This window comes from Sitodiplosis mosellana, unplaced genomic scaffold, assembly GCF_009176505.1.
Source record: "Sitodiplosis mosellana isolate CC-2019 unplaced genomic scaffold, AAFC_SMos_1.0 Smas_scaffold_3, whole genome shotgun sequence".
Taxonomy (NCBI): domain Eukaryota; kingdom Metazoa; phylum Arthropoda; class Insecta; order Diptera; family Cecidomyiidae; genus Sitodiplosis; species Sitodiplosis mosellana.
The window spans coordinates 5299631-5311889 of record NW_022595246.1 but is presented as its reverse complement, the minus strand read 5'-3'; the positions used below and the strand labels follow the sequence as shown (position 1 = coordinate 5311889).

Below are 12259 nucleotides of genomic sequence, written 5' to 3'. Positions count from 1 at the left end.
TTGAAACTGTTTGCCAATTATTGGCAAAACAATTTTTTTCCCTCATTCTCTCTCTCTCCCTCTCTTTATTCGTTCACAGTATTTTTTTCCATTCTCTCCACCTCCCCCCACACGCCACACTGCTGCACATTTTATCAATAATTCCAATACGTCGAGGGGAAACATTTTTTTTTCATAATCATACACAAAAATGCAGTTTTAATTTTCAATTTCATAAATATTTTTGTTTGGTTGGTTGCTGACCAATTTTTTTTTTCCTGGATTTTTTGTAATCGTAATTTTATGTTCATTTGAGCATTTCCCTTTTTTTGCCCAATGACCAATTGAAAATTAAGAGCACAAAAGCACCGGCAGTGTGAGAGAATGCACAGAAAAAAAAATTGGAGGAAAAACAGCAAATCAATTTAATTTTGAAATATAAGCAATTTAATGCAATTAGCACTGAATTCATAAAACTCTAAAATGAATGTTTTGTTTGAAGTGAATTTTTGCTGCTCTCTCACTTTTTTTCCAAATTATTTTTTGGCTCACCGAAAGAATTCACGCAGAATGGGAACTTTGGAAAAAAAAAATGATTGCATTTTTATTTTAGCAAGTAAAAAAGGAAGAGAGAATGAATCGTTTTAATTAGATAATGGATTGTGTCCATACACGCGGATTACAATGTGTGACTCTTGGGAAATTGATAACAATAAATGTTTCAGACGAACGAGAATGAGACTCGGCAGTAACGAAGATGTCATGTTACGTGATTTCAGCTGCACAAAAAAAAAACAAAGTGGAAATGCAAGTTAATTTAAAATAGGTAAGCTTGCAAGCAGCAAGTTGCAGCTAGCTTTTTACAGTTGATCATTGCCTATTTATCCAAGAAAATGGACACAATTGCTCGACACGACAGCGTACAAAATCCGTTTCTGCAATGAGTTTCGTGTGCGTTTGAACCGATTGTCAGCTTATGAATTGAATTGTCGTGCAGACGCCAATTTTGTGCCCGGAATGAGAGAGAACGAGACCAGAAAAAATGAGCAAAACTATAACGCAAGTGACACGTTTTACATAATTTCAGTAATTTGTGTTTAAAACGATTTTTTTTTCTCGGCATGGTCCTGCTGTCGGATAGAGAACGAGCGATGTCAATGTGTATGAGATTTGGTGGCCTGGGAAAATGGCAAAAAAAATTTGCGACAACCATTTTTATGCGATACACACACACACGGCGTGTGATTTTTTTTTAAATTCCGTTTCGCGGGTAGAAACTATTGTATCGTTCAATTCTTTCGTTTAAAAAGCATATAAAAATTTATATAATTGCTAAAAATTCGTGGTGTGCGTGTGTGTGGAAGGCAGCAATGCGGATGGGAGAGAGAACGAAAGAGTGACCAAGCACTTGCCTATTTTTATGCGAAGCTTTTTTTTCGTGTTGGGGTGTTTTAAGCAATTTAATCTATAATGCAAGCACAAGTAGCTGTGTGTGTTCAATACAGTATCGACGTGTAGTTTCGTTACAGTTTTTTCCCTTCCATTCCGAAGCAAATGTAATCATATTATAATGCTCTCTTCCATAATGATCAGGCCCAGCCTATATAAATTATAGCAGCACACAAAGAACAAAAAATCTCTTTGCGCAAAAAAAAGAATCCCATATAGGAGCCGAGAGAATGAGCGGAAAAAAATGTTCATCAATTCATTTGAATACATATTTGCCAGCGTATCGCATTTGTTTAAACAATGTCCATTTTTATTTTTCGGTTTCCATCTTTTTTTACGGCCTGGTGTTTGCTGCACATACACACACACTCACACACGATTTTTTTCTATTTTCTGGACATGAGAACATATATAGAGAGGTTTTGTATAAGTATGTTCTCTACATCAAATTTATTTATGTTTGGTTTATCCTTATTAAATGTTCGTAGCCGTAACAATATCAATGTAAATTTTTTATTATATCTCTGTGTGTAACTTTTTGCTGTCGATGTTCTCGTTCTCTCGCTCTTGCTTGCTTGTCGTTGTCTGACGCGTTTTTTTTCTCTGGATATAAAAATGTGTGTATGCATAGCAAGAGCGAGAAAGAGAAAGAGTGAGAGACGAGAGCTTGTACACACGCAGAAAATCATCACATGAAAAATAGAAAATCCATTTATTTTGGTATTGTCATTTAACGCGCCGCTAGTAAATACAAGTGCTTTGCCAATGTGTGTCCATTCTCTGTGATTCCCGCTCTTTTTCTCTCTCTTTCCGTGCGCCCAATTTCCATTGGTCATACAGTACATGCATTTTTTTTTCGTTATCTATATGAAAATTAAATATAAAAATCCATAGAAAAATTTGAAATAAAATAAATAGAATTATCGAAACAATGATCCCGGCCGAAAAAAAGTAACCGACACACACACGCACACATATGAATGTTGATCAGCACATCACACACACGTCCAGTCAAAGTGCGGGAGAAAAAATGCAAAGAGCCAACCAGAAAAAAAACACACACACACGAGAGAGAGAGAGAGAGAGAGAGAGAGAGGAGAGAAGAGAGTACGAGAAAAAAAAGTAATGGAAAAATTGCAATCGACCATTGCAGCAGGCAGGAGATGGTGTCAGAGGATGAGGTAATAAATTAAATTTATTATTAATATTTTGAAGTGGCAGCCATAAATTTTCATTCAGCTATTTTTGCCGGTGCGCGCCTTTTTACGACGCATCCAAAAAATGCCGTGATATTGCCAGAAAAAGAGAGATAAAAAAACATAATATGAATGCGTTTGCAAAAGGTGAGCACGCAACGCTTAATAGCCGAAAAAATTGCAAAGATTTCCAGCCAAAAATCATTTGTCAAAGAGATATACCGTGAGTGGAAGAGCAAGGGCGAGGACGCGAGAGACACAGAGATCCAGTCGAAGTGCGTTTGCAATGAAGACGTTTATAATATGTGAATTCCTTTTGCACTTGTTGAATTTCTGATGAAGTATTTCCATGTCCTTGGAACTTCACTTTTCAGCCAAAAAAGACACACAAGTGAGAGATGAAAAAAAAAATGGTCCATTTCTCAGGACAAACGACGACGTTCCACACAACGTTGTCATAACGAAATGTGTAGACAAAATATCACAGACGACAGTTCTTGGAATTGTCACATTTCGGCAGTGATCAGAGAGGCAGAAGGACGTGCTGAATGATGGCGCATTTCAATTAAAAAGGGAAAAATCTCAGCAACGACAAGTCATTTGGGCCTATTTGCATAACAACGTATCGCTTCTTCAATACAAGTCCTGAATAAATAAGTTGACAATTTATCGAAATGAATGATTTTAGCATTCACCTCATACACACAAGCAAGCACGCACGCACACACCATATATATAAAACAAGGCAAACAATGGAATTTTTGGTGATTGCAAAGCACGCGCATTTGGATCAGTGCCCATAAATTTCATTTGGCTTTCTAATAAAATTGTGCGTTTTTAACTACTTTTTAGCACTTGCTACACGACCATTTAAAGTGCTTGCGCGATAAGCGCTTAAGTACACAACCGAAAAATGTAACAAATCAAAAAAGAAGGAAAAAGAGAGGAAAAAAAGAGAAATACGCGCCGCTAAAATGTACATAAGAAGGAAAAAGGCGAGCACCAAACTTATAGACGAAGTAAAATATATTGTCGGATTTCGGTGCGCGATCTAGAAGTAATGCGAGCGAGATAAATAATGGGGAATGGCAAATAGAACGAGAGCAAAATAACAGCGCTTGTATGTGTAGTGAAATGGTGAAATTCTATAAAATATGCTCAAATCGTATTTGTAATTTTCATTAAGAATAGAGAGAAAGAGAGAACGAGTCGAATGCGATGCCATATATATATGCATGGAAAGCAAGTGGCTGGCGAACGAATACGACGACCGTACCACACGGCAAAGCACAAGCAACGATTGCGATTCTTTTCCCACTTTCCTCGTTGGAGCCTCTTCGAGTTCGCTGTTTTTCGGTTTTTTTTTTGGTTCATTCGATGTTCAGTGATTTGGATGCGATGAAAATGAGCGCGCACAAAACAAAATGAGACAAACGAAAAATCTGAATAAAAAACTTAGTTAGCGTATAACAACGACTACGACGTCGAAGTCGACTATGATGATGATGATGATGGCAAAAAGGGTGTATATTTATAATAATGTATCCATCTATGTACAGCCGTAACAGCGAAAAACTGAAGAGATAGAGAACGATTCTCGTTTTTTTTTATTTGTATTCTTGTCGCTGTGTGTGTGTGGGTTTGTGTGTGAGTGAGCAAGGGAGGAAGCGAAAGAGAGTGGAGCAAGTACCTAAACGAAAAACAGTTCGCGCGTACAATAATCACACAGAGAACCACCCGCATCACACCGCCAAATTAATTTTCCATCTCTCGCTCTTAAGCCAAAAACATACATCCATATTATTATTGCATGGCAAAAGGAACCAAACGAACGAAAGAACGAATCAACGAACGCAACATTTACACTATGCAATAACGCGGCACAACTACAACACACCGCTCGCTCGCTCACCCGCACTTTCTCTCTCTCTCTCTCTCTCTCTCTATCTCGCACCGGCATTTGCTCCTGCCGCCTCCGCCATAACTCATTCCATCGCAAATAAGCAGAAATACGGCTGTTTCTCTACTGCTGTCGCTTTCAACTTTCAGCTACACAGCCTCACCAGTATCACACCAGCAACAGTAGTAATATCCTTCAAAACACGCATATGCGCCTCTCTTTCGCGAATAGAATAGAAAAGCAAAGACGAACGAATTTATAATATTTTTCCATTGTGTATAGTTGGAGTCGTTGTCGGTGGCAGCAGCGGCGATGCTTGGCGTTGTATTTGTGTTCTGAGGGGCCAATCTATCTCTCTCTTGCCGATTCGATCACTTTTCCATTCGCTATTTCGCCATTTGTTTAGTTTAAAAATCCAAAACGTGCATGTTGCTGAGGGATTGTTTTTTTCTCTCTCTCTCTCTGTGTGTTCATTTTGTATTCGTTCGCGCTCAAACTGATGCTCTCGATTTTCTATTGTTATACCGTTAGACATTTAGAAATACGGTATACACATACACGAAAAAAATGAAACGAGAAAAAGGCAAAGAGGGAAAGAGAGAGAGAGAGATAGAAAGGAAAAAAAACTTTTCCGTTGCTGGTGCTTTTTGTGAAAAATGAGGAACGTATCTATGGAATGTCTGCCATTGCCAGCGAGTGTGAGTTTGAGACGCGAAAAAAAGTGGAAAAACTTTCGTTTGCCTGCTACATCTACTATATGTACATCGAAACCATTTTTTGTTGTTTTGTTTCATTCTTCTCGTCTTTTTCTTCTTCATCATTCGATGAATTTTACTTTACAACCGATGTGTTCTAATGATGGATCGTAATGTGGGTTCTCTCTCTCACGGGAAGCATGGCGGCTAGAAACAGAAGCGAAGAGACGATGAGCGAAAAAAAGAGAGCAAAACCTTGGATTCGACGATGATTTTTATTTGTAAAATGAATGTGTGTAGTGTTTAATGGATTTGAATGTATGGGTTTTTTTCGGTGGATGTCTCGAATTCAAGGTATACCACTGCTGGTTCTACTGCTACTCCTGCTGCTGCTGCTGCTGCTGCTGCTGCTGCTGCTGGAGACAATGACGATGATGACGGCTGTAATGATGATAAGCGCGCATACAGCATTTTTATGAAAAATGTATAATGTATGTACCGTTCTCTTGTGCGCCTTCTCTCTCGCCCTCCTTTCATATTCTCTCTTCCAGTTGCGCTCGCTCAATCCAAGAACCAGCCGTACAATAGGCCAAACAGTGAGCGAGGACCGAAAGCGACATAATTTTTTAAAGAAGTTTTGAAGAAGAGCGAAAAACTTTTCTTACCACTGAGTCGGGAGTCTTTTTTCTTTTGCTGTAGCAACTATGTGTATGTGTGTGCGTGTCGTTGAATGTTTGCAATGATTAGTTCAAAAATCGGCGTTTGGAATGAGGAGATCGGTGGAGGTGGAATTCACTAAATGCTACATTATATTGCTTTTCCATCGTTGTTCGCGTTATTGTTGTTGTCGCTGCTGCTACTGCTGCTGCCTCTGCAGGATGTGCGCGAATTAAGCGGCGAAAAAGTGAAAAGAAAAATAGAAAAATGAGCGCCGAGCATGTGTAGATACTACACACAGCCCGCGTATTAATAATACAGTTAGTTTGAAGCAGCCGCGACAACGGAAGCAAGATATTTCGAAGCGCGCCACGAATGAGAACAAGACGTAGATTGAAAATGCTTTTTTCCACTTTTTCTTCCTTTTCTTTCGAGCGCTCTCTCTTTCTTTGCCTCCCTTCGGAAGTTTTCTTCGTCTTTTTCCACTTCATCTCTTCGTTTTTCTCGTCTTGTTTAATTTTTGGAAACATTCGCCGAACGTGATTATATCGATCGACATTTTTAATAGCAAAGTACACTACATATACTCTCATTCTGTGTGTTTCTGATTGCCGCACCGCCGGTACCATGTGAATCGAAGCAGCACATTAAATACGCCACCGTTCGCAGTTTTCGCCTGTTCTCTCTCTCTCTCTCTCGCTCTCTCTCTCTCCCACTCGCTCTCGCTTTGTATCGAATAAAATTTAAACACGCACCGAAAAACTTTGGGTACGAGTTATTTTTCTTCATCTAAATAAAAATTGAATTCTCCGTACAGCGTACACGCTCTCACACACAGACACACACAATATTTCTCTCATTGAATGGCACGTATTTAAATCAGCAAAGCAGGCAAATATACAACGTGCCAACGGAATGAGAGACGAGAACACACGACAACAACAACAACAAAAATCATTAAAAATTGTGTATGCGCACACAGACAAAAATTGAAAAATCTGGGGTTAGTTAGCGAGTATTTATGTTGTTTGGCGAAAACGCGTATTGCTATGTAAAAATCGTCTAACTATGTAATGCCGAAACGGAATTTTCGCTCATAAACAGAGAGAGTGAGAGAGAGATTCAATGTGTTTTTGTGTTGAACATTTTTTTGTTTGCACTCTTCTCATTTCTCTTCGCTCAGCGATTAGTATTATTTTAAAGGGCTTATTTGATCGAGAACAAGCACGTAGCTCTAACGCCGTTATCGTCGTCGTCGTCGTCATCATATACATTTTTCTGGGGGTCGATTGAGAACAGAATATGTTTTATTTTCAATGTCTCACTTGATTCCACAATGCAAAGGAAAAAACGCTGATGAGATCTCACTCTTATCGCTTGTTCGCTTCGCAGTATGTGTGCTCGTTTCAGTTTTCGTGTTGTTCGGATTTCTGCCACTAGCCCAAGTACGATGAGCATTGCGAGCGAGAGAGAGAGAGAGAGAGAATTTAAATGAGGTGATGGTGTGGTGGCTGTAATTTTTTCTCTCGTTTCGCAAGTGGGTATTTTGAATACTAGTCTTTACAAATAACCCAGCCGATGTTATGTCACGACCATTGAGATTCTTTTTCCGCTGTTGAATAGGGAGTTTTAGTCAAGAGCAAATATAGAAAATAGAGAGTGAGAGAGAGTATGTGTGAGAGCGAAAGAGAAGCAGAGCGTTAGATTATATTACAAAAGGTAGAGTGTGTTACGCTATGGATCCCATTGTTGTTGGGATCGACCATTGCGGTTGGGCATAATAAGTGAAGCGCATAAATTATTTAGACGGAAAAATTTCGTACGATTTTTTTCTTCGTCGTTGTGTCTACCACCAGCCACCATCGAATCAATCGACAAGTTTGTCAAGCGTTAAAGTAGGTACAGGGTACACTGTGGTACTCATTCTCTTTCACCAACTTCCAATTCCACTTCATCATGCGTCCACATTATTCCATCTTTCTTTCATTCGCTTTTCTGAAAGAATATTGATGACATTCTCCATTGAGAAATGAATAATAATCATCATTTTCATTAGATGCGACAACAATCTACATACCTTTTTGTACATAAACGATTTGAAACAAAACGCTGTTCTCTTCATGTCTCACTTTCTTATATGCATTCAGTAGCACATTGATGTTCTTGCTCTCTTTTGCCTTTCGTCTAACGGTGTGCGGTATGTGTGTATTGTTTCAACAAATTCACCGTCTATGCTCTCCATTTATGTGCACACAATCGACGCGCGATGCTAAAAGTGAGGCGTGCATGTGTATGTGTATAAACAGGCCAAAATGTGTCGTTGAATGTTGTGTAATTATTATAAACGTTTTTTGGTTGGCAGAATTGTGCTTGTTTTTCAGCATTTATTCCAAATGTCAAAAAGTCGGAAATTAAAGGAGTGAATAGTACGGTTCAACGCATGAAGGTCAGATTTTAGTTGCTGGCGAGCCGATATTAAACTCATACTTCGTTTTGGTAAGATGGTGGATTCAGTAGGGAAAAAAAAATGTTTTTCAAATTTTTTGTCAGTGATGTTGGAAAAATGGTTGAAAATGGCCTTTTACGATGTTTTTGTCTTCAACAACTACCATTTTTTCGTCAAAAAAATATGGGTCCCTCAACACTTAAACACCGGTTTTCCTACAAATTTGGTCTAAAATCGAAATTTCTTCATAAAACTATCGATCCATTGGAAGATTGATACAAAATCACATTTATCATAAATTATATTCAATTGAATTGGAAATGACGGCCTGAGAAGAAGAACCTTTCCTACAAAACCTGTGCGCAGAACACAAACACAGAAATTTTTTAGTCAAAAGGCGAACAGCGAATTTGCGAGCGCAAAAACCTAATATATTTACAGCGAGCGCAAAAGTATAACAAGCCTACTAGCATGCAAACTTCGTATAAGTAGGCCTGTTATGCTTTTGCGCTCGCTGTAAATACATTAGGGTTTTGCGCTCGCAAATTCGCTGTTCGCCTTTTGACTAAAAATTTTCTGTGTTTGTGTTCTGCGCACAGGTTTTGTAGGAAATTTTTTTCTTCTCAGGCCGTCAAATGATTTATGGCATAGAAAACCCTCGTACAGTGACCTACTATGGCTCTATATCCACCCAATTTTTGACAAAGAATAAATCATCACTTGAACGAAGAAACATGTGTTTTAATTATTTTTTGGCAATTTCGTTGACACCAATGATGATTCGATCATTGTGAACGACACACACACGGAAGAAAGGTTTAGATATTCGCTACGCCCAATTTTTTTTCCTTGAAAAAAACCAAAATTTGAGATTTCTCAGACAAAATTTATTTCGGCGCCTCCATTTTACATACATTATGGAGGTTCGAAGAATAAATTTTGTCTGAGAAATCTCAAATTTTGTTTTTTTTTTCAAGGAAAAAAAATTGGGCGTAGCGAATATCTAAACCTTTCTTCCGTGTGTGCAGTTGAAATTAACTTTGTAAAATAAATCTGGCTTTTGTCCACAGTCTCAAAAAGACCACAAAGAAAATTCTGCTCTTCACAACATTCACCATGGATGTGAATGATGCCGAAAACATTGACAAAGGTGGCTTGAAGCATCTCGAAATCGAGCTCATTGTTGTGTAAGTTATATCAACACCTTACTTCTGTCAGTTGCTTTGGAACAAGGTTTTCAAAACACTCAATTTTGTTTACAAATTAAGCACAAAAAACGTGATATATGAAATGGATCAAGACAGTGAAGATCAATACGCCAACTTCAGTCAAGCCATTACGGCATATTTATTTATGTGTAGTTTGTGAGCCATGGCTTTCCTATCTCTAAAACAGAAAAAAAACAGACGATGTGGAAAGTAGATATCATTCGTATATCAATTTCATTTTTGATTGATCTGAATAAAAGTATTCGCAATGCGGTGACTGAAGCATTTCGTAATGTTCGATCTTTTACTAAATAATGATGTTTTTATATTCTTCAAACGTAGAAAAACGGATTGGGCCGTTCGTAGTCTACAAATTCTTTTAGGTTTGTACAATTGGACTAAATGTGAGTAAAACACGGACCTACAGATTCTATTTACTTTCTTATATAAAAAGCAGTTCAATTTAATAGTCCAGTTTGATAGTTCGGTTTGACAGTTCAGTTTGACAGTTCAGTTTGACAGTTTATTTTGACAGCGTTATATGACAGTGGTAATATTATAAATGTTATTTTTTCTAAAAGTCATCAAAACCTTGGAGTGTTACAGATTCAGAACAACTTTATAGTAATTTTTCGTAGAATAAACGATTTTTAAGACGATAAAATATTGATTTTTAGAAAAATGAAGCTCCATATTGAAAACGTAAATCAATATTCTAAAGAGTTGGTCGGAAGTTTAGATCAATATTTAGAAAAAGATACAAATGGAGATGATTTGATCGGTCTGACCGAATTCGGGAAATCTAACGAGCACGAAGTCAAAGGGTTGGAAAGTAAATTGAAAAGCTATAATATGCTGTCTACTAATTTCAACCTCGAAAACAGTAAAGGTTCTGTAATTTTTCTGAAGAAAGAAATCGAATACCGCCAAGTTTATGTTGATGATCAATACGACATAATTTTCATGGAGATTAAAAAGAACGACAAATGGATTTTGTTTGGATTAATCTATATTGGACCACGTGTACGTACTGCTGAAAATAGAAAAATACTAAATAAAATGAAAGCGAAAATCGATGAATATCCTCCTGAGAAGCGTATAATCGTTGGTGATTTCAATTGTGGTATGAGTTATTACGACGGTATCGCTTACGAGACGAAACCCAATTACTCTAAAGGGATAGGAGAAGGGATCTCTCAATTTCAAAACAGTTTGGATTTATTACAAGTAAGAATTATTTATTTTTGTTGTTGTATTGCCGGGTAATGTTATTTCATGCTGTTTGGTATTGTTTTGCCTCCATACACCCGTTTATGAATAAAAATGCACTTAGTTGCTAATTGATCGATATATTTCGGGCAATGCCCATCATCAGGATCATCTATTTAACAATTGAAATATATTTCATTCAAAATTAGTTGCAAATCTTATGTAAATTTAACAAAATAAATATTACCTAAATGTATATTTTTCCAATGAGATAAAAATGTTTATCACACTGACAGAGAACTGTCAAATTAGACTAAAATGTTTAAATACAATCACAACAAAATGGCTGCATACTTTTTATAAAAGCAAATCTAAAAATCCTACTGCCGATTAAATCCCATTTGAATGAGATTGTTAGAATTGATTGAAGAATTATTTCTTTGAAAATTCAATTTAATTTTTTGTTTATATAGGTAATTTAGGAATAATAGACTTATATGTAATAGATTATACAAATTTTTATAGGCTTATTAAATACATTTGAGAATGGATCGGGTAATATCTTGGATTTGGTGTTAACCGATTTCCCTTTGGAGAAAATCAAACTCGAAAAAACTAATCCCTTCATCTTTCATTCTACTGATTCACGTTACCATTATCCTCTTAAATTAGCTATTCCAGATGAATTTTAAAAGGTGGGGAATGTCAAAAAAGTTGCTTGATTTATATTTAACATATAATTTTTTTGTGGTAACTTTTTTTTAAAGCAGTTTGAATATTTTTCTTTTTTTTATTAGATTGAACGAAGATTATATCTGGTCTTAATTCCTGGACGAGTCTGAACACGACAGAAAATATAACATTCAACTATAACATAGGTATGTATATGTATATGTTACCGGTGGTTTTCATTTGCGAGCTTGATCTCATGATCATTCATTCCGTTTTTTATTCAAAAGCACCGCTAAAGAATTTTCGCGGAGCGGAGACATCCGAATTTCTGTTGGCACCCCGTAAATTATACAAGGATGGGTTTTGTGATGTCCAGGAGCATTCCAACCAACGACCACCTTCCTCCGTTCCATACCACCCTGCCTTCACCTGGTCTCTCACTAAAACCTATCAATAAGTAATAGCGAAACCCAGTCCTTCAGCAGAGCAGGTCAACAAGCCGAAAAATGGCCATTATCTGTTTCACGCTCCTTTCAATCAAATAATAATCAAAATCATAAATAAAATAAAAATAAAATGAAACAAAAATAAAAATAAAATGAAAATAAAATAATAAATTGCTATGTTCTTGGCTGCATATATACGATAACAATAAAAATCCATTCAAAACTTTAAAATGCTTTGCTCACTCAGAAGCTCAAAAGTTCAGAAATAAAAAGTTAAGATGGCGCCACCTAGGCCCATATCGCAATTGATTCATTATTTACAATATAATTATTCACAGTACGTGTCAAATTATAACTCGCACCAGTTGTGAAATTCAACAACATCATTTTCATAGCCAAACG

At 36.9% G+C, this 12259-nt stretch overlaps 1 long non-coding RNA gene across 1 annotated transcript; it reads left to right on the top strand.

Annotated features, from left to right (window-relative positions):
• Positions 1 to 10342: 10342 nt before the first annotated feature.
• On the top strand, positions 10343 to 11799 carry LOC129566111 (uncharacterized). The gene is made up of 3 exons (XR_008687696.1): positions 10343 to 10757; positions 11537 to 11617; positions 11699 to 11799. It is a non-coding gene; the product is annotated as an uncharacterized LOC129566111 (long non-coding RNA).
• The last annotated feature ends 460 nt before the right edge of the window (positions 11800 to 12259 follow it).